A 20,626-nucleotide genomic window follows, 5' to 3' on the forward strand; every position below is an offset into this window, starting at 1 on the left:
CATATTTACCTATTCTTTTTTTTTTTTGCTCAATGGAAATGTGAAGTAATTTTCTTTTCTGCTCAGCACTACCACTGCTTCATTTTCTTAGGACCCATGAGAAGGAAAAAAAAAACCAAAAACTCAAAATACACAAAATGACCACATAAGGTAAGACTGCAATGGGATGTGCACAGGGCAAGGGCTACCGCATGACTAATGCATGATCCTTTGTTTCAGATGGAAAGAGTAGTGAATCACAAAGCAACCAACCCTGACAAGTTCTAGTTTATGCACCGAGTACCAAACAAGCATCGAGTACCAAACAAACGAGTACCAGGTCAAAATTTTTGCATCAAAATGCTTCGAGTACCAAATGTTTCAAAGCAGTCAAGTCTCAAGGTATGACTGTAGTGGTTATGGTGGCTGAAGGGGGGTAGGAATGAAGAGTTATTGCTAAATGAGTATGACTTTTGGTTTGGGATAATGAAGAGTCTTGAAATAGTGATGAAAGTTATAAAGTATTGTCAATGTACTTAATATCAAAGATTTGTTGAACTTAAAATGAATAAAATGATTTTTAAGTTATGCATATTTTACAGTTAAAAATAAATTATTTTTGAAAATGTATATACACACACATATTTATAAGAAAATTTAACAGTATCCAAGCAGACCACTAGAACAGAGACCCCAGACTTGCAGTATCAGGACACCAACTGAAAATAACAACTAAAGCTCTAATGCTTATTTAGCACTTACGAAGTACCAGGCACGGTTCTAAGCACTTTATATACATTAGTTCATGTAATTCTCACAAAATCCTATGACCTAGGAATTTCACATTGAGAAAACAGGAGCACAAAGTTGTTAGAGAATTGTAAGTAACAAAACAAGAACTCAACCCCAGACAGTCTGAAATCATAGTCCCTGAGCTTAACCACTATTCTATATAATCTTTCAAAGGGCAGAGGAATGAGCAGAAGTAGAGTAACCTAAATAAAAACAGAGTTAGGGACCTGCAGAGAAACTCTGAAGAGGTTCCAAATAGAAGGGGAAGAATATATACTCACCAACCTTAATGAACCAACTTCGGTGTGTCCAGATACCTTAAATTTCATCACTCTAGTCTGCCAATGTGAAGAGGAGCCATGGTAGAAAGGAAAAAAAAAAAGTCTGATGTATGCATATGAATTTAAATATAGGTGATAATGAAGTGAAACCAACAGGAACAGACAAATAGATGGAATGGTAGAAATCTTGGAAGGGAAAACTGAAGAAGAATCTGAGTATCTAGTCAAAGTGATAGATGTATCAAATATGGTTATAAAAATAAAAATGCTGAAACACTCATATTCACTACAGGATGTAATTGATACTATTTTAATTGAGCCTAGTCATTGCACTAAGGATAATTTTCACTGATACTTGACAATGAATGGATATTATAAATCCAAAGAGAAAGAGTAGGGAAACGGACTTTGGCCCAGTGGTTAGGGCGTCCATCTACCATATGGGAGGTCCGCGGTTCAAACCCCGGGCCTCCTTGACCCGTGTGGAGCTGGCCATGCGCAGTGCTGATGCGCGCAAGGAGTGCCGTGCCACGCAAGGGTGTCCCCCGCGTGGGGCAGCCCCACGCGCAAGGAGTGCGCCCGTGAGGAATGCCGCCCAGCGTGAAAAGAAAAGTGCAGCCTGCTCAGGAATGGCGCCGCCCACACTTCCCGTGCCGCTGACGACAACAGAAGCGGACAAAGAAACAAGACGCAGCAAATAGACACCAAGAACAGACAACCGGGGGGGGGGGGGGGGGGGGATTAAATAAATAAATAAATCTTTTAAAAAAAAAAGAGAAAGAGTAAGTGGAGAGCAAGCCAAGTGAGTTTGGCAGATCCCAGCTTAGGAAAGAATATGCTTTACCAAAGCAGTACTTTGATCTCCTGGGGTACCTCCTGAGATGTAAAATCCTAAATCCTCCCAGCTCCACTAATGAAATCAAACTTTTCAAGATAAGGTCTAGGGAATCTACATTTTTAACAATCACCCAGGTCAGTGGTTTTCTCAACCAGGGCAATTCTGCCTCCCATTTGGCAATGTCTAGAGGCAGTTTAGGTTGTCACAGATGGGGAGGATGGGGAGATTGGATCCACGCGGCAGAGGTCAGAGATCTGCTAAACAAACAGACACAGAATGGTCCCCCAAAACAAAGAATTATCTAGACTAAAATTAAACCTTGACCCAAATGTAAGAATTACCCAATTCTTAAACCAGGATTTGAAAGGATATTGAAAGGATGAATAAAACTTCCAAAGTCTCTAGAAAAGGCACTGAAGGGTTCTTCACCTACCCCCATCTCATTCTTCCCAAACTCACCAACAGGCATCACCTTCCTTTGGAAGCTGAGCCTCAGTTCGTCTATCTATGAAAGAAGATCACTACAAGACATAGTGACCATAGTCATTCATTATGCCTAGTGAGAGGGATAAAAATCTTATGTAGCTATCTGCCCAGGACTGTAGCTGAGTCAGATATTGCCATTATCTAGTCATGAGTTATTGACCCAATATCTGAGAGAACAATGTGTTTATATCAAGCCAAAAATTGAAATATGGTAGCCACCAATCTTTCCCTTCCTGCTCTGACTCTCCTAAAACCTTCCTAGTTTCCCTAGATGGAAAGTTTTTTGTTTGTTTTTAATTTTACCTCTTTAGACAGAAGTTAACCCATTCCCCAAATCTTTCTGCAAGGCCTACCATACTACCTGGTGATAAATACACCAAAAGCATTTAACAGAAGACAAGATTATTCTACCTCCAAACCCCAACTCCCCATTTCTCAAGCTAGCTCCTTCCATGTCTCTTTCCTTCTGTTTGAAAGCTCTTGGGATTAAGCTCACTTGCTGGATTCATATACTACTGCTCCACATGGCTGCTCTTTACAGCTTCTCTAAGTAGCATGGGGCACAGGTTCCTCCCATCCCACCTAAAAGAATACCTCTAAAACAAGCTTACAAACTATTGCCATTTTAATGCATTTTTAGTGCTAGTCACTCTAATTCTTTTATATCTCTAAAATGAAAATAGAGTAGGACCTGCATTCTTAAAGTCACCTCTCTAATTTCTCCTCATGGAGAGCTCAAGTATAGGTTAACATCCCTTTGTTTTAGCACTTTTATTTTTTTGATTCCTGGAGATGGAATTCATAACTCATTCCTCCTAAATCTTTCAAAACACAGCCTCCCGCCCAGAGTGTTAATAATAACAAACACTACTGAGTAGTCACTATATGCTTGGCACTGTTCTAAATACTTACTATATACTGTATTTAAAACTCACAATAACCAAATGAGGTACAATCAATCTGATTTTACAACAAGAATTTGACCTTGCCCAAAGTAATATAGTTAGGAAGTGGTAAGCCACCAAATTGTCCTTTCTCTCTGTCAGCCATTCTCCACACTGGAATATCCTGTTAGTACAAAAGATCAGTTGCTATGTAGTAGAATATCCAAAACCCAGACTCAATTAAAGTTACAATTCTGGAGGAGTTCCAGGAAGATGGCATCGAAGTAGACAGGCAGGGCTCAACTCTCTCACAGAAATATCAAAGAAATGGCCAAAAGGTGTCCAAGGGAGGCAGATTTGGCCCAATGGATAGGGAGTCTGCCTACCACATGGGAGGTCCAAGGTTCCAACCCAGCACCTCCTGATCCATGTGATGAACTGACCCGTGTGATGAGCTGGCCACATGCAGTGCTGTGTGCACAAGGAGTGCTGTGCCATGCAGAAGTGACCCCGTGTAGGGAAGCCCCACGTGGAAGGAGTGCGCCCCAGAAGGAGAGCCGCCCAGTGTGGGAAAAAAAAAAAGCACAGCCTGCCCAGGAATGGTGCCGCACACACAGAGAGCTGACGCAGCAAGATGACACAACAAAACAAGACACATTCCGGGTGCCGCTAACAAGAATGCAAGTGGACACAGAACACACAGAGAATGGACACAGAGCGGACAACTTGGGGTGGGGGGGGCGGGGAGGGGAGAGAAATAAATAAAAATAAATAAACGAATCTTTAAAAAAAAAAAAAAAAGATGTCCAAAGGACCTGCTCTGGGGGTCAGCACACCAGAACAGTGCTGCACAACTCCCAGGAGGGCAAGGGACAGAGAGACGAAGACTTCAAAACAACAAACATGGGAAACGGACTTTGGCCCAGTGGTTAGGGCGTCCGTCTACCACATGGGAGGCCCACGGTTCAAGCCCCGGGCCTCCTTGACCCGCATGGAGCTGGCCCATGTGCAGTGCTGATGCGCGCAAGGAGTGCCGTGCCACACAGGGGTGTCCCCCGCGTAGGGGAGCCCCACGTGCAAGGAGTGCACCCATAAGGAGAGCCGCCCAGCGCGAAGGAGGGAGCAGCCTGCCGAGGAATGGTGCCGCCCACACTTCCCGTGCCGCTGACGACAACAAAAGCGGACAAAGAAACAAGACGCAGCAAAAGACACAGAAAACAGACAACCAGGGGAGGCGAGGGGAATTAAAAATAAATAAAAATAAATCTTTAAAAAAAAACAAGAATTATTAAACCCCCACAGTGGCAGGGAAGGGTTCCCATTCCCAGCTCTCAAAACATTAAGCCTATGGGGAGTGGGTGTATTTCAGTGGTTTGAGCGCTTGCTTCCCATGTACAAATCAATCCCTGGTACCTCCTAAAAAAAAAAAATTAAACCTGCATAAAACCCCTAGCTCACTGCAGTCAACTGAGACGGAAACAGATTTCTTCCTCCCTGTAAGCTGTTACAAGAGAGGAAGAAGGATGTGGTAGAGGGAAGAGAGTGGCTTCTCTTCAGTGAATGTGGCCAGCATAGCCCACTTGGAATCTAGGCTCTGGCCAGACAAGAAACATGGAAAAGCAGAGGTTGAAGGAAAGGTTCACAGAGGAACATCATCTGATGGCCAGCCAGGAAATTGCAAAGAGAAAACTGCTTTTGGGTCGCTCTTTAGCCCCACCCCTGGGAGAAAATATGCACCCCATTTTAGTGAGTCCCTAGCCCAATTTTTTCTTTTTTTTAGGAGGTACCAAGGTTTGCACCCAGTACCTCATACATGGGAAGCATGTGCTCAACCACTGAGCTATACCTGCTCCCTCTGGCCCAATTTTGATAATTTAAGCTGGGCAATTTTAAAGACTTAGAATAAGTTGAACCAAAAATCAAAGAGCTATGGGGAAAAACAAAAGAAAACAAGCAAACAAACAAACAACAAAACACCAGGCAAAAGAGAAATTGACCATCAGAGTAAATTGACCAATGTATTCAGATGCCTAGGCATCAGCAAAAAATTACAAGTCATACTAGGAAACAGGAAGAGATGGCACAGGCAAAGGAACAAACCAAATATCTTTTTTTTCCTCACCTTCCCTCCTCCCTCCCAGTTGTCTACTCTCTGTGTCCATTCGCTGTGTTCGTCTGTGACCACTTTTATCCTTATCAGCGGCACCAGGAAATCTGTGTTTCCTTTTGTTGCATCATCTCGTCGTGTCAGCTCTCCGTGTGGGCAGTGCCATTCTTGGGCAGGCTGCACTTTCTTTCATGCTGGGCGGCTCTCCTTACAGGGCACACTCCTTGTGCATGGGGCTCCCTTACACAGGGGACACCCTGTGTGGCACGGCACTCCTTGCCCTCATCAGCACTGTGCATGGGCCAGCTCCACATGGGTCAAGGAGGCCAGGGGTTTGAAATGTGGACCTCCCATGTGGTAGGCAGACGCCCTATCCATTGGGCCAAGTCCGCTTCCCCAAACCAAATATCTTGATGAGATATATGATTTGAGACAACTAATCAATGGTAATCACACAAATTTCCTAAATCAATTCAAAGAATTGAAACAATGATAATCACACAAATCTCCTAAATCAATACAAAATATTGATGTAAAATATTACTAAAAAGATAAAGAATATTAAGATGACACTGGGTAAGCATAAAGAACAATTTGAAAGCTTGCAAAGAAAAGTAACAGAGCTTATGAGGATTAAAGACAATAAAAGCACATAACAGCATATGCGAATTGCTCAAAGGCAGAATTAGTGATTTTGAGGACAGAACATCCAAACTGGAAAAGATAGGAGAACATAAAGAGAAAAGAACTGGAAAAAATGGAACAGGGTCTCAGGGAATTGAATGACAATACAAAAAGCAAAAACATATGTCTTATCTGTGTCCCAGAAGGAGAAGAGAATGGAAAAAGGGCTGAAAGAATATTTGAGGAAATAATGACCAAAAACTTCCCAACCCTTATGAAAGACAAAATATCAATATCCAAGAAGGACAATGACCCCAAACAGAATAAATCCAGAGACCTACACTGAGATACCTACTATTCAGAATGACAAATATCTGAGATAAAGAGAGGATTTTGAAAGCAGCAAGAGAAAAGCAAAGCATCACATACAAGGGAAACTCAAAAAGATTAAATGCCAACTTCTCATCAGAAATCATGGAGATGAGAACTAAGTGGTACGATATATTTAAGGTACTGAAAGAGAAAAACTGTCAGCCAAGAATTCTGTATCCGGTAAAAATGTCCCTCAAAAATAAGGATGAGGGAAGCGGATTTGGCTCAACCTACCACATGGGAGAGTTCAAACCCAGGGCCTCCTGACCTGTGTGATGAGCTGGCCCACAAGCAGTGCTGATGTGCTCAAGAGTGCCATGCCACGCAGAGCTATCCCCCGCGTAGGGGAGTCCCATGCACAAGGAGTGCGCCCCACAAGGAAAGCCGCCCTGCACGAAAAAAGTGCAGCCTGCCCAGGAGTAGCGCTGCACACACTGAGAGCTGACACAACAAAAAGAGATACAGATTTCCCAGTGCTGCTGACAAGAATGCAAGCGGACACAGAACACACAGCGAACGGACACAGAAACCAGACAACTGTAGGGAGGATAGAGAAACATAAAAAAATAAAAAATAAATCTTAAAAAAAAAAAATGAGGATGAGTTTAAAGTCTCAACAGGCAAATAAAAACTGAGAAAGTCTATCAACCAAAAGACCAGATTTTCTAAGAAAAGTTATAAAATAATTTCCCCAATGTAAAATGGTTATTTAAACCTATAATGCTCAGTTTATGTACTAAGTTTTTCAGAAAGTCGCTGTGTTAGCCCTATGCCAGACAAGTCACTGGAACCCAGAGGTCAAAATGACAACCAGCTTTCTCTCTATTCCATAACATCCATGTCCCTTTTCGGCATGAAGAAGCCAGAAAGATATGAAGTCCAGATTATCCCAAAGACTGGGAATTTTTATAAACAGAGAGGGAAGAGTTGTTACTGAGAGTTAAGAATTAACAAATAATTATGATGAGACTCTTGCCCTGCTCTCCTGCCTCTGGACCCGTTGCTGCCCTCTGTGCTCACTCTCACCATTTTTCCTCTGCCATGTGGCCACGCAAGTAAACCTGGGGATTTATAATCTACAGTGGGGAATTGTAGCTTGTAAATCATCCCTCTTTATCTCTTTTCATCCCCTTCCTCTCTACCTGGGACCCCTGCTCTGTTATTTTCTCCCATTTCTCTTCCCTCCCTTCCTGAATAAATTACTGCCCTAACTCAAAAAATAATAATAATAATAATAATAATTATGATGATTAAGGCATTACATAGATGCCTTTATATTATAAAATAGCAAAAGGTTAACACCTGAAAACACTCAAGCTGGCTAGAGTGGTCCCACCCCTGTTTACAGGTACTCTAGACTTAACCTCACCTTTGTGTATGCTTACTATTGGGATGGTAACCACTCTACTCACCTCTGATCAATATAACTGACCTTTGTTCTAATACCCCATCCCAAATCCTTTTGACTGATCCTGTATGCTGCCCCACCCCAGTTGGCCCCGTTCAGCCTCTTAATGTTTATCAATGAAGGACCTGTGTTCAGCTCCACCCCAATTATTCATTAGCACCCCAATATTATAAAATATTAGAATTTCTGCAGATCAGGGAAGCAGTTTTGGGCCATGAGGCCACTGTGCGTCATTGCTTGCACAACCAATAAAACTCTTTCTCTCTCTGAAAAAAGACATAGACTGACAGAACGGATTAAAAAAATATGAACCATCTATATGCTGTCTACAAGAGATTCACCTAGATGTAAGGACACAGATTGAAAGTGAAAGGCTGGGGAAGCAGATGTGGCTCAACCAGTTGGGAGCCCACCTACCACATAGGAGGTCCCAGGTTCAGGTTCTAGTGCCTCCTAAAGAAGATACGCAGATGCCGTGCCCACCAAAATAAGTCAGATGCCACACCCGCTGCAACAAGCTAGATGCCACAACTGCCACAATGAGCTACATGCCACAACAAACAGACATCACAAGCCAGCAGATGCCAAAGCCCTTAAGGAGCAGATGTGGCTCAGGCCACTGGGCGCTTGCCTCCCACATGGGAGGTCCCAGGTTTAGGTTCCTGTGCCTCCTGGAGAAGGTGAGCGAACAATGAGCAGACAAGAGAACCATCTAGGGGGTGGAGGAGGGGCAGAGATAAATAAGTTTAATTTTTAAAATTAAAAAAAAAAAGTAAGTGAAAGATTGGAAAAACATGGTCCACTGGATGGAACGTGGGAGAGTGTGGGCTATGGTGTGGACCACTGGCCATGGGGTGCAGTGATGCCCAGAGATGTACTCACCAAATGCAATGGATGTGTCATGATGATGGGGGAGAGTGTTGCTTTGGGGGGGAGTGGTGGAGTGGGGGTGGTGGGGGTGAATGGGGACTTCATATTTTTTTAATGTAATGTTTTTTTAAAAAATGAATTAAAAAAAAAAGGTTGGAAAAAGATATTCTATGCAAAAAGTAACCAAAAAAGAGCTGAAGTAACAATATGAATTTGGAAAAAATAGATTTTAAATGCAAAACTGTTATAAGGGATGAAGAAGCCATTATATATTAATAAAAGGGGCAATTAAACAAGAATAAATAACTATAATAAATATTTATACACCTAAGCTGGGTGCCTCAAGATACTATGAGGCACACACTGGCAAAACTGAAGGGAGAAATAGACAGCTCTACAGTAATAGCTGGAGACTTCAATACACCACTCTCATTATTGGACAGAACATCTGGACAGAGAATAAACAGAAAGCTTTAATAATATAATAAATTAACCTAACAGATAAATACACCAACAGACATCTACAGAGCATTATACCGCAAAAGAGCAGGCTATACATTATTTTCAAGCTCTCATGGACCCTTCTCCAGGAGAGACCATATATTAGGTCACAAGACAGGTCTCAATAAATTTAAAAAGACTGAAATTATACAAAACACTTTCTCTGATCCTAACAGAAAGAAGCTGGAAATCATTAACAGGTGGAAAAAGGGGAAATTCATAAATATAAGGAGATCAAATGACATACTCTTAAATAAAAGAGTGGGTCAAAGAAGAAACTGGAAAAGAATTCAGTAAATATCATGAGATGAATGAAAATGAGAACACAACTCTATTAGTCAGCCAAAGGGGTGCTGATGCAAAGGACCAGAAAAATATTGGCTTTTATAAGGGGTTAGAGTCACAAAGCCCTAAAGAGTACAACTCGAGTTACCATAAGAGGTACTTTCCCACCAAAGTCTGCTCCCAAGTATAGAAGCAAGATGGCTGCTGATCTCTGCGAGGGTTCAGCCTTCTTCTTCCCCTTAAGGCTTTGAAGGCCCAGCTTCTTCTGGACCTCAGCTGTCGGCTGGAGGGCTCTTTTCTTTTCAGCCTTCTCAGCTGCTCAGGGCTCTAGCTGCTTCAGGTGTAAACTATCAGGCAAATAGCTCAGCTCTCTCTGGGGCCCCAGGATCAAAACTGACAAAGTTCTCTCTCTCTTCTTCCATGTATCTTCTGTGGGTCTTCTTGAGTATCTATTTATATAGCCCACCAAGGGGGCGGGAAATCAGCTCTGAGTTACACCCTACTGACATGGCCCAATCAAAGCCCTAATCTTAACAGACTTTAATCAGACATCTCAACTGAAGCTAATACAATCAAAGGGGATCATAAACAGAGAAACAAATCAGTTTACAAACATAGTCTCTCTTTTAGGAATTCATAAATAACTTTAAACTACCACAACAACATATCAAAACCTATGGGATACCACAAAGGTAGTGCTGAGAGGGAAATTTATAGCCCTCTATGCTTACATTGAAAAAGGAAAAAAGAGCTAAATTTGAAGATCTAACTGCACAACTGGACGAACTACAAAAAGAACAGCAAACTAATCCCAAACAAAGCCAAAGGAAAGAAATAGTAAAGATCAGAGAAGAAATAAATGAAATATAGAATAAAAAAACAACAGAGAGAATTCACAAAACCAAAAGTTAGTTCTTTGAGATCAAGAAAATTGACAAATGCTTAGCTAGACTGACAAAGTAAAAAAGAGAGAAGATCCAAATAAATAAAATAAAAAATGAGAGGGAAGACATTACCACTGACCCCAAAGAAATAAGAGATCATCAGAGGATACTATGAACAACTGTGCACCAAAAAACTGGACAATATAGACATGTTAGATAAATTCCTAGAAACAAAAAAAAAACCTACACTGACCCTAGAAGAAATAGAAGAACTCAACAAACCAATTACAAATAAAGAGATTGAAATAGTCATCAAAAGCCTCCCAAAGAGGGAAATGGATGTGGCTCAGGCAACTGAGCTCCCACCTACCACATGGGAGGCCCATGGTTCAGTTCCCAGTGCCTCCTAAAGAAGACAGCGAGCTGGCATGATGGGCAGGCGCAGCAAGCTAATGCAACAAGATGATGCAACAAGAGATACAAGAAGAGGGAAACGGACTTGGCCCAGTGGTTAGGGCGTCCATCTACCACATGGGAGGTCCGCGGTTTGAACCCTGGGCCTCCTTGACCCGTGTGGAGCTGGCCCATGCGCGGTGCTGATGTGCGCAGGGAGTGCCGTGCCATGCAGGGGTGTCCCCTGCGTGGGGTAGCCCCACGCACAAAGTGCGCCCCATAGGGAGAGCTGCTCAGCGCAAAAGAGGGTGCAGCCTGCCCAGGAATGGCGCCGCCCACACTTCCCGTGCTGCTGCTGACAACAGAAGCGGACAAAGAAACAAGACACAGCAAATAGACACAGAGAACAGACAATGGCCGGGGGGGGGGGGGTGTGGAATTAAATAAATAAATAAATCTTTAAAAAAAGAAGAAAGAGAGATACAAGAAGAGAAACATAATGAGAGACCCAACAAAGCAGAGAACAGAGGTGGCTCAAGCAATTAGGTTCCTCCCTCCCACAGCAGAGGTTCCAGGTTCAGCTCCCAGTGCCTCCTAAAGACACAGCACAAAGCAAGTGCAAACAATGGGGGGGGGAGGGAAATAAATAAATAAATAAAATCTTTTGAAAAATAAAGCAACAAACACAAAAAAATACTATTAGGAAAAAAAACTCCCAAAAATGAAAAGCCCAGGACCTTGATAGCATCACAGATGAATTCTACCAATCATTCAAATATGATCTAATACCAATCTACCAATTTTTCTTCCAAAAAATTGAAGATGAAAGAACACTACCGAACTCATTGTATGAAGCCAATATCACCCTAAAACCAAAACCAGATACAGATACTATGAAAAAAAGAAAATTACAGACCAATATCACTAAAGAATAAATGTATGGAAAGCAGACTTGGCTCAATGGATAGAGCGTCCACTTAACTCATAGAAGGTCCAGGGTTCAAACCCAGGGCCTCCTGACCCGTGTGATGAGCTGGCCCATGCACAGTGTTGATGCGCGCAAGGAGTGCCATGCCACACAGGGGTGTCCCCTGCATAGGGGAGCCCCATGCACAAGGAGTGCACCCCATAAGGAGAGCCACCCAGTGCAAAAAAAGTGCAGCCTGCCCATGAGTGGTGCCGCACACACAGAGAGCTGACGCATCAAGATGATGCAACAAAAAGAGACACAGACTTCCAGTGCTGCTGACAACAGAAGCGGACAAAGAAGAAGATGCAGTGAATAGACACAGAGAACAGACAACCGAGGGAGGGGGGAAAAGGGGGAAGGGGAGAGAAATAAATAAAACAAATAAATCTTTAAAAAAAAAAAGTTGAATCCGTGCCCCCTTGGTGGACTATATAAATGGACACTCACTCAAGAAGACACAGGAAGAGAGACAGCGCTGTCATTTTTTTTTCCTCTCCCCTTCCACCCTTCCCCCAGTTGTCCGCTCTCTGTGTCCATTAGCTGTGTGTTCTTCTGTGACCGCTTCTATACTTATTAGTGGCGCCAGGAATCTGTGTTTCTTTTTGTTGCATCATCTTGTTGTGTCAGCTCTCCGTGTGAGCGGCGCCATTCGTGGGCAGGCTGCACTTTCTTTCACCCTGGGCAGCTCTCTTTATGGGGCGCACTCCTTGAACATGGGGCTCCCCTACGTGGGGTACACCCCTGTGTGGCACGGCATTCCTTGCACACATCAGCACTGTGCATGGGCCAGCTCCACACGGGTCAAGGAGGCCCGGGGTTTGAACCGTGGACCTCCTATGTAGTAGGCGGATGCCCTATTCATTGGGCCAAGTCTGTTTCCCAGCACTGTCATTTTTGATCCAGAGGCCCCAGGGAGAGATAAGCCATTCACTTGATAGTTTGGAGCAGACATTGGGAAGAGATGATACAGAAGACCAGGAAAGACATGTGCCCTATACCAGGAGAGAGAAAGCCCTGAGAGACAAGCCCTATGCCAGCCTGCAGCTAAGTGAGCAGAAACCCAAACAGGAAGGCTGAACCCTCACAGAGATCAGCGACCACCTTGCTTCAACATGTGGCAAATGACTTTGACAGGAAAGCAACCTTGAGTTGGTCTCTTTAGGGCCTTGTAACTAAGTTTTTACCCCAACTAAAAACCCTTTATGGGGAAACGGACTTTGGCCCAGCGGTTAGGGCATCCGTCTACCACATGGGAGGTCCGGGGTTCAAGCCCCGGGCCTCCTTGACCCGTGTGGAGCTGGCCCATGCGCAGTGCTGATGCGCGCAAGGAGTGCCCTGCCACGCAGGGGTGTCCCCCGCGTAGGGGAGCCCCACGCGCAAGGAGTGCACCCATAAGGAGAGCCGCCCAGCGCGAAGGAGGGAGCAGCCTGCCCAGGAATGGCGCCGCCCACACTTCCCCTGCCGCTGACGACAACAGAAGCGGACAAAGAAACAAGACGCAGCAAAAAGACACAGAAAACAGACAACCGGGGGAGGGGAGGGGAATTAAATAAATAAAAATAAATCTTTAAAAAAAAAATAAAAAAAAAAACCCTTTATAAAAGCCAACAGGAAGCAGACTTGGCCCAGTGGTTAGGGCGTCCGTCTACCACATGGGAGGTCTGTGGGTCAAACCCCGGGAGACTCCTTGACCCGTGTGCAGCTGGCCCATGTGCAGTGCTGATGCGCACAAGGAGTGCCGTGCCACGCAGGAGTGTCCCCCGCGTAGGGGAGCCCCACGCACAAGGAGTGCACCCTGTAAGGACAGCCGCCCAGCACAAAAGAAAGTGCAGCCTGCCCAGGAATGGCGCCGCGCACACAGAGAACTGGTGCAGCAGGATGACACAACAAAAAGAAACACAGATTCCCGTGCCTCTGACAACAACAGAAGTGGACAAAGAAGAACACGTGGCAAACAGACACCGAGAACAGAAAACTGGGGGGGGGGGGAGGGGGAAGGTAGAGAAATAAATAAATAAGAAAAAAATAAAAGTCAACAGATTTCTGGTACTTTGCATCAAGACCCTTTGGCAGACTAATACAGATATTGTGCTGTAAATTTAATACCTAGAGCAATTAGGCTAGATAAATAAAACACACCCAAATAGGAAAAGAAGTAGTAAAATTTTCATTATTTGCTGATGATGATTCTGTATCTAGAAAACACTGAAAAATCCATACACAAGGCTACTACAACTAATAACGAGCTCAGCAAAGTGGTGGATACAAGATTAATACACAAAAAATCAATACCATTTGGGGAGCGGATGTGGCTCAAGCAGCTGAGTGCCTGCTTCCCATATGGAAGGTACCAAGTTTAGTCCCTGGTGCCTCCTAAAAAAAGCAAACAACAAAAAACAACAAGTAAATAAACAAAAGCAGACAACAACTAAATAAGCCAAAAAAACAACTCAGGAGAGCTGGTGGGGCTCAGTGGGGGAGCACTGGCTTCCACATGCAGGAGGTCCTAGGTCCAATACCCAGCCCCAGTACCTCAAAAAACAAAACAAAACAAAACAAAAAGCATTTCTATATACTACTTATTAACAATCTGAGGAGGAAATTTTTTTAAAAAAATTCCATTTATAATAAACTTAACCAAGGACACAGAGGACATGTATAAAGTTACAAATCTATGGAAACTCCAATGTGATAACCATAATACAACATACCCACTTTATCCAAGAAAAGTCAGTCAACTCAGGATATCTCCTGACAACCATCATCCCTATTTTCTAGATCTTAGGAGAGAACCAGGCTAAGGAAATAAGCACATGAGTTACAAGAGGGCAGGGTCCATATTCTGTGTGCTCTGGATGGCACTCACCTCAGAGTATGCTTGAAAGCAGAATTACCCCAATGACTTTCCTAAGACTAAGCAGCAAGTGGCAAAACCAGGAATTTCCCAATCTCTACTCTAGATATCAGCTATAAACATAAACCTACTAGAGGTGAACTAGCTTCAGAGAATTCAATCCAGTGCCATAAGCATCTACTGGGTCTGTCTAGTTTCACAAACTCGTACTACAGGTGAAGAGGTTTAAAAAAGCATGACTAACTCAGATTCCCTTTCAAACTATCTTGCCACAAGAAGGAATGTACTTACACCTTCAGAAGGAGGAACTAACTCCAAACTGACATGATTTCAGGAAACTATGATTGAAAATCACATTTTTCTGACATCTCCCAGAATGAAAATTCAATGAGAAGCTCAATGCTCCTCTTCTCAATGAGCAGGAGCCCCTTATAAACGCTATCTCCTGCTCAAGTCCTGCATTTTCTCAAACAGCACAATGTCACTCATATCTTCTCGTTTCCTTTTTTCTTGAACAATATAAGCCTCATGAATACCACCTAAGCAAAAAATGAAAATTGAAAGACTCCCAAGATCTTCTTAAAAGACGCCCCAAAGTAACTACAACCTTGCAAAGTAAACTAATTTCCTCCAAGTTTAACAACTATCATTTTCTGAGACATTACATCTTGTAAGACAAAAGGAAACCCAAAAATCACTATGTTATGGTCCCTGCCTTGAGGAACTCACAGTGAAGAAGTTCATAATCTGATACTTCCTTAAAAACAAAATAAGCATTTTTTTCAAGGTATTTTGGTATTTTTCCATATATGCCCTCACTTAGAACCATTACCAAGATATCACTATCACTGGGCCTCATTTTCAGCTGCCTACTAACATTTCCATCTGTACATCCCACCAACAACTTGATCTCAGCACACAAGACTATCTTCCCTCTACCACTTTCTATATCCACCTCAACACTTAAAAAATCTTTCCTACTCTCCAATCCATATCCTGGCCAATGAAATCCCCATCCACAGTGTCTCTCAAGTTACAAATCCTAGTCCACACTCTCTCTCCTAATAGTAAGTCCTCTTGCATCTATCTCAAAAATATGTCTAAAAATCCACCCCCACTGTCACAGTTTATTCAGATTCTCAGGCAACTGCAACAACTCTAATTAGTCTCATTGCCACACTTCTCATTACTTTAATCTGCTCTTCTGTCACTCCCTAATATAGAAAAGCTCCACTGGTTTCCCACTCACTTCTTAGCCTCACCTCCTGGCAATTTCCCCACCATACATCCTGTTTTGGACAAATTTCTGACACTTAGACACCAGTGTCTTTTTTCCTCTCAAACTTTAAACATGTCTTTGTTTATGCTGTTCTGACTGGAATGTCTTCTCTTACTTGTACAAGCTCCTATTCATTCTTCAACACTCAAGTCAAGTATCTCCTCCCTGTGATATCCCTGACTCTGCCAGACAATGGCCCCTTCTGCCCTATTCCCTTCACTGTGTAAATTCCTTCATGTAAATATTTAACACATAGCACTACAAATTTTCACGGGAATGTTTCTCTGATGTTCTTAAGATATTCATATTTCTAACCCCAGTGCCAGTTACATGTAAGTGCTCAATAAATGAGCTGAATGAACAATTCACCCTGAATCAGTTATCCTGAATCAGTTGACCACTTTACCCAAATTTTATGGATTCCTGAGCTAGGTTTATGTGATATTCCAACTTCCATAACAACTGTCTTGGGAATTTCAGGTCTTGTTTTTTTAATATAAATGTTAACGCCTTAAAGGTGTTAATGAAAACGCCTTAAAGGTCTCTCTAGCCAGCAAGCAAAGAATGGGAATTCCCCTTTTCCAGTCCTCACAAGAGGGATCTTCCTTTCCCTAGAATGATCTAATAGCCAGAAAGCCTTCACATAGGAAGTAATGTGCACACAGATCCAACTGATTGCACACCCGAAATAATTCCGATTAACTTATGCAAAATGAAGGACTGGTTTACTTGCAGTGGTTTACAAAATCGCTGAGAGTTCAGAACAGCCAAGAAAACAATCTTACTAAATTCGAAACTTTTTCTGGGGAGGGTTTGATCATCCATAGACATTTTTTCGGGGCTGGTCCAAGTATCTACTTCCCTATTCTCCAGAAGCAGCCCTTCACAGTTTCTGATAGGTCTCCCTCCCCAGGGAAAAGGCTTTCTCTCCCCTAATTTCTTCCCCACACCTGCCCAAGAACAGGTTCGTTTCCCTAGCTGGCATCAAGTAACTCGGATACCCCAAGGTAGCTTCCCTGACTCGATGTGAAAGGTGGGCTGAAGACCAGAGACTAAAAAGAGGGCTTGGAGCCTTCCTCCAATCCGCCTCACCCCTGGGCTGGGTGGGCTGAAGGCCATCCAGAGGAGGGAACAACCTGAGAGCAGAAACTCTCGAAGCGGCTGGAGGGATGGGGGTCAGCCCCGTGCTGGGGTGAAGGGTCACTGTCCAGGCGGCAAGGAAGGTCCGGTATGAGCCGCGGGCGGGAGCGTCGGCACCCGCCGCGGAGAGGGGCCACCTGGCCCAGTCCTCCCCGCCACACTCAGCCGCATCCGGCCTCCCACCCTTCCGCGGGTAACCCCCTCAGCGAGCGCAGGCCCCGCCTCCGGGTCACGGCCTAGTAAGGCACGACGCGCGGGGGCTGGCCAGGTTCCGGGCCGAGGGCAGGGCCCAGGCCGCCGCCACTTACCTAGAGCCCGGCTCCTCCTCCACCACCCGCGCCGCTACCGACGCCACCGACGGCGCCAGAGCTTTGGGCTCACCGGCACGCTCACGACCTCCCCGACCCTTCCCCCGGCCCACCGTGCCCCTCCAGGTCCTAAAGCCCGCCTAGTGAGCGACTAGTCCACGCCCGCTTCCTGAGAGCTGACTCGGACCACAATTCCCAGCAAGCATCGCAAACACTACACGTCTTGAAAGGCATCGCGAGAATGGAATTGGCAAATGAAACATCTCTTAAGAGCTTACTGGAAGGAGAAAAAAAAAGAGCTTACTGGAGGCGAGTCTCTGTTAAGATGTGGCAGTCTGTTTGGACTCAGCAATTCCACTTCTTGGAATGAATGTATCTTCTAGCAACACTGGCAGAGTTTGGAAAGATAGATGTTCAAAGATGTTTGTTGCAACATGTAATAGTAAAAGATTGGGAACATTCATTCAACAAATATTTATTGTGTGCCTACTATGTGCAAAATACCATGTAAAGCTGTGTTAACTTTGCAAGTTAATTTCTCTTAGTCTCAGTTTTCTCATACGCAAAATGGAACATTAAATATAATGTACTGGCACCATGCTAATACATTCAGATATATATTGTCTCTTTCAATCCCTATAATGACTTTATAAAGTAGACACTTTACAGATTAGAAAACAAAGATTCTGAATGATTAAATAGCTTGCCTAATGTTCTAGAATTTGTAAGAGATAGAGTTTGAAACCAGGTCTATCAGGAAAGAGCTGTTTACCCAGAAGCTCAGGCTCTTTCATGGAAGATTTTTTCTTTTTCTTGTCTATTTACCCAGTAGTGTTAAGACATGATTAGTGGTAAAAATAAATAAATAAATAAAATTTTAAAAAATAAAAAAGTTGTACTCTCATAGAATATAAAAGAGTGAGGAGAGGTCAAACAAAGGCATCTTGAAGTGGACCCCAATCGTTCTTGAACACCAGTCCAGCTGAAAGAACACTGGCTTTGTTGAGTTCTGTAGCAGTTTGATATGGTTATGAATTTCAAAAATAGATATTGGATTTATGTTTGTAATCTGGTCTGTACCTGGGCATGATTATGTTATGATTAGGGCTTTGATTGGGCCATGTCATTAGGGCGTTGAGTCCCCACCCCTTGGTGGGTGGGGACTCACAGATAAAAGGCATGGCAAAGGACAGAGTTGAGGGTTTTTGATGTTGGAGTTTGATGCTGAAGCCCTAAGCTGCAGCCCCAGGAAGTAAGCTCACAGAGGAAAGAGAAGCCAGCCCCAGGAAGGGAGGAACCCTGAACCCAAGACCCTATAAGAGAGGAACCCAGGAAACCTGAACCCTCACAGACATCAGCAGACATCTTGCTCCAACATGTGAAAATAGACTTTGGTGAGGGAAGTAACTTATGCTTATGACCTGGTATCTGTAAGCTCCTACCCCAAATAAATTCCTTTTATAAAAACCAACCAATTTCTGGTATTTTGAGTCAGCACACCTTTGGCTGACTTATACCCAGTCCTGGTAGTAGTAACGAGAAAAACAAATAATAATTCTAAGATTAAACTGTAACAAAGTAAGATATATATGGATGATGTAAATAGGTTTTAAAATATACAATTAAATGTTTTTAACTATCAGACAGTGAATTATCAAGGGCAGGCTTGGAGAGGCTCAAGTTACAAAGAACCAGAGAATGTAGAGAAGGAAAAATTCCATACCAATATCAGTAGTTTTCCTGAAACAATTCATCATCAAAACCAATAGTCATATGGTTGGTTAAAATTAAACTTACTTTAGAGGCACTAAGTCTGTGCGTAATCTTTCCAGCAACACCTATAAATTTATAGGCAGGGACCCTTCCACCCTTGCCTGCCTTCTTAGGGGAAGGCAAGGATAAGGATGCAGTCAAGTCTTAAAGGAGAGGAGAAAAGGAAAGGGGAGAAGATGAAGGAGAAGCAACACAATAAGCTGCCCACACTTTATGTCTGGCCAATTCATTCAATACAGATTCAGACAAGAATAACTTTAGAAGGCTATATATTCATATACTCTGGAACATTGTGGAAATGAATCCTAGGTCTGCTACCTACTAGCTGTGTGACTTTAGACAATTACTTGAGCTCTCTGAATGTTTCCTCATCTGTCAAATGAAGATAATTAAAGGCCCATTGGTTTGGTTATCCAGCATTGAGAACTCTCTCCCTCCTATTCTGGAGAAATTTGGGGGGTATAGTCTTGGTGGAAAATCATGCCATGAGCAATCAGGGTAAATGAGGGCTTGTGACCAGGACTTGACCACTCAGATGTGCCTCCAAGGACTTCGGTCCTTTTTTTTTTAAAGACTTATTTTATTTATTTATTTCTCCCCACCCCCTTATTGTTTGTATTAGCTGTGTCTTTCATCGTGTCCTTGTCTTCTTTTTTTTCTTAGGAGGCACCAGAAACTGAACCTAGGACCTCCCATGTGGGAGGAAGGCACCTAATCACTTGAGCCACTTCCACTCCTACTTTTGTTGTATCTCTCATTATGTTTCCTCTTTGTGTGTCTTGTTGCATCAGTTCACTGTCTTGCTCATCTTCTTTGGAAGGCACAGGGAACCGAACAAGGACCTCCCATGTGGTAGGCAGGAACTCAATCGTTTGAGCCACATCCTCTTCCCAGACTTTAGTTCTTGAACAAGAGATGCAAAGATGAAAAGACAGTCAAAATTATATGAGAAGCAGACTTGGCCCAATGGATAGGGCATCCTCCTACCACATGGGAGGTCCGCGGTTCACACCCGCGGCCTCCTTGACCTGTGTGGAGTTGGCCCATGCACAGTGCTGATGCGCACAAGGAGTGCCCTGCCACGCAGGGGTGTCCCCCGAGTAGGGGAGCCCCACCGTCAAAGAGTGTGCCCCCTAAGGAGAGCCGCCCAGTGCAAAAGAAAGTGCATCCTGCCCAAGAATGGTGCCGCACACACAGAGAGCTGACACAACAAGATGACAAAACAAAAAGAAACACAGATTCCCGGTGCCACTGATAAGGATAGAAGCAGTCACAGAAGAACACACAGTGAATGGACGCAGAAAGCAGACAATTGGGGGGCGGGAGGAAGGGGAGAGAAATAAATAAAAAATAAATCTTAAAAAAAAAATTATATAATATAATAAGTACCATCCTCCAGTGCTGTGACCAAATCCTACAGCAGGGGAGATCATGATATCCTGACTAGATGATTCCTACTGAGAAACAATTGTTGAGCTCCCTACTTCTTGGTCATCAGAAAGTACCTTAGTTCCTACTCCTTTCCGAAGCCTAGTCTTCCTGTTTGCTTGCAGATTCTGTGGGCGTCTTATATTCTAACAAATTTCATTTTTACTTAA

General features: G+C 43.5%; 1 protein-coding gene across 40 annotated transcripts in view; it reads right to left on the reverse strand.

The window, feature by feature from the left end:
- ARMH3 (armadillo like helical domain containing 3) overlaps positions 1-17,464 on the reverse strand; it is a 242,166-nt gene extending 224,702 nt beyond the window's left edge. For 6 of the 40 annotated variants that reach the window (XR_011649008.1, XM_058298555.2, XM_058298571.2 and 3 more), the window contains exons 1-3: positions 17,256-17,425; positions 13,967-14,047; positions 1,053-1,109 (exon numbers count right to left, since the gene is read on the reverse strand). The gene's annotated coding sequence lies outside the window, so the exon portion shown is untranslated. Of the gene's footprint in view, positions 1-1,052; positions 1,110-13,966; positions 14,048-16,899 lie in introns of all 40 variants that reach the window. The other 34 variants (XM_058298558.2, XM_071215710.1, XM_058298568.2 and 31 more) reach the window with 22 other exon arrangements.
- Between the last annotated feature and the right edge of the window lie 3,162 nt (positions 17,465-20,626).

The sequence above is a fragment of the Dasypus novemcinctus genome, chromosome 6 (genome assembly GCF_030445035.2).
Source record: "Dasypus novemcinctus isolate mDasNov1 chromosome 6, mDasNov1.1.hap2, whole genome shotgun sequence".
In the NCBI taxonomy this organism is placed as follows: domain Eukaryota; kingdom Metazoa; phylum Chordata; class Mammalia; order Cingulata; family Dasypodidae; genus Dasypus; species Dasypus novemcinctus.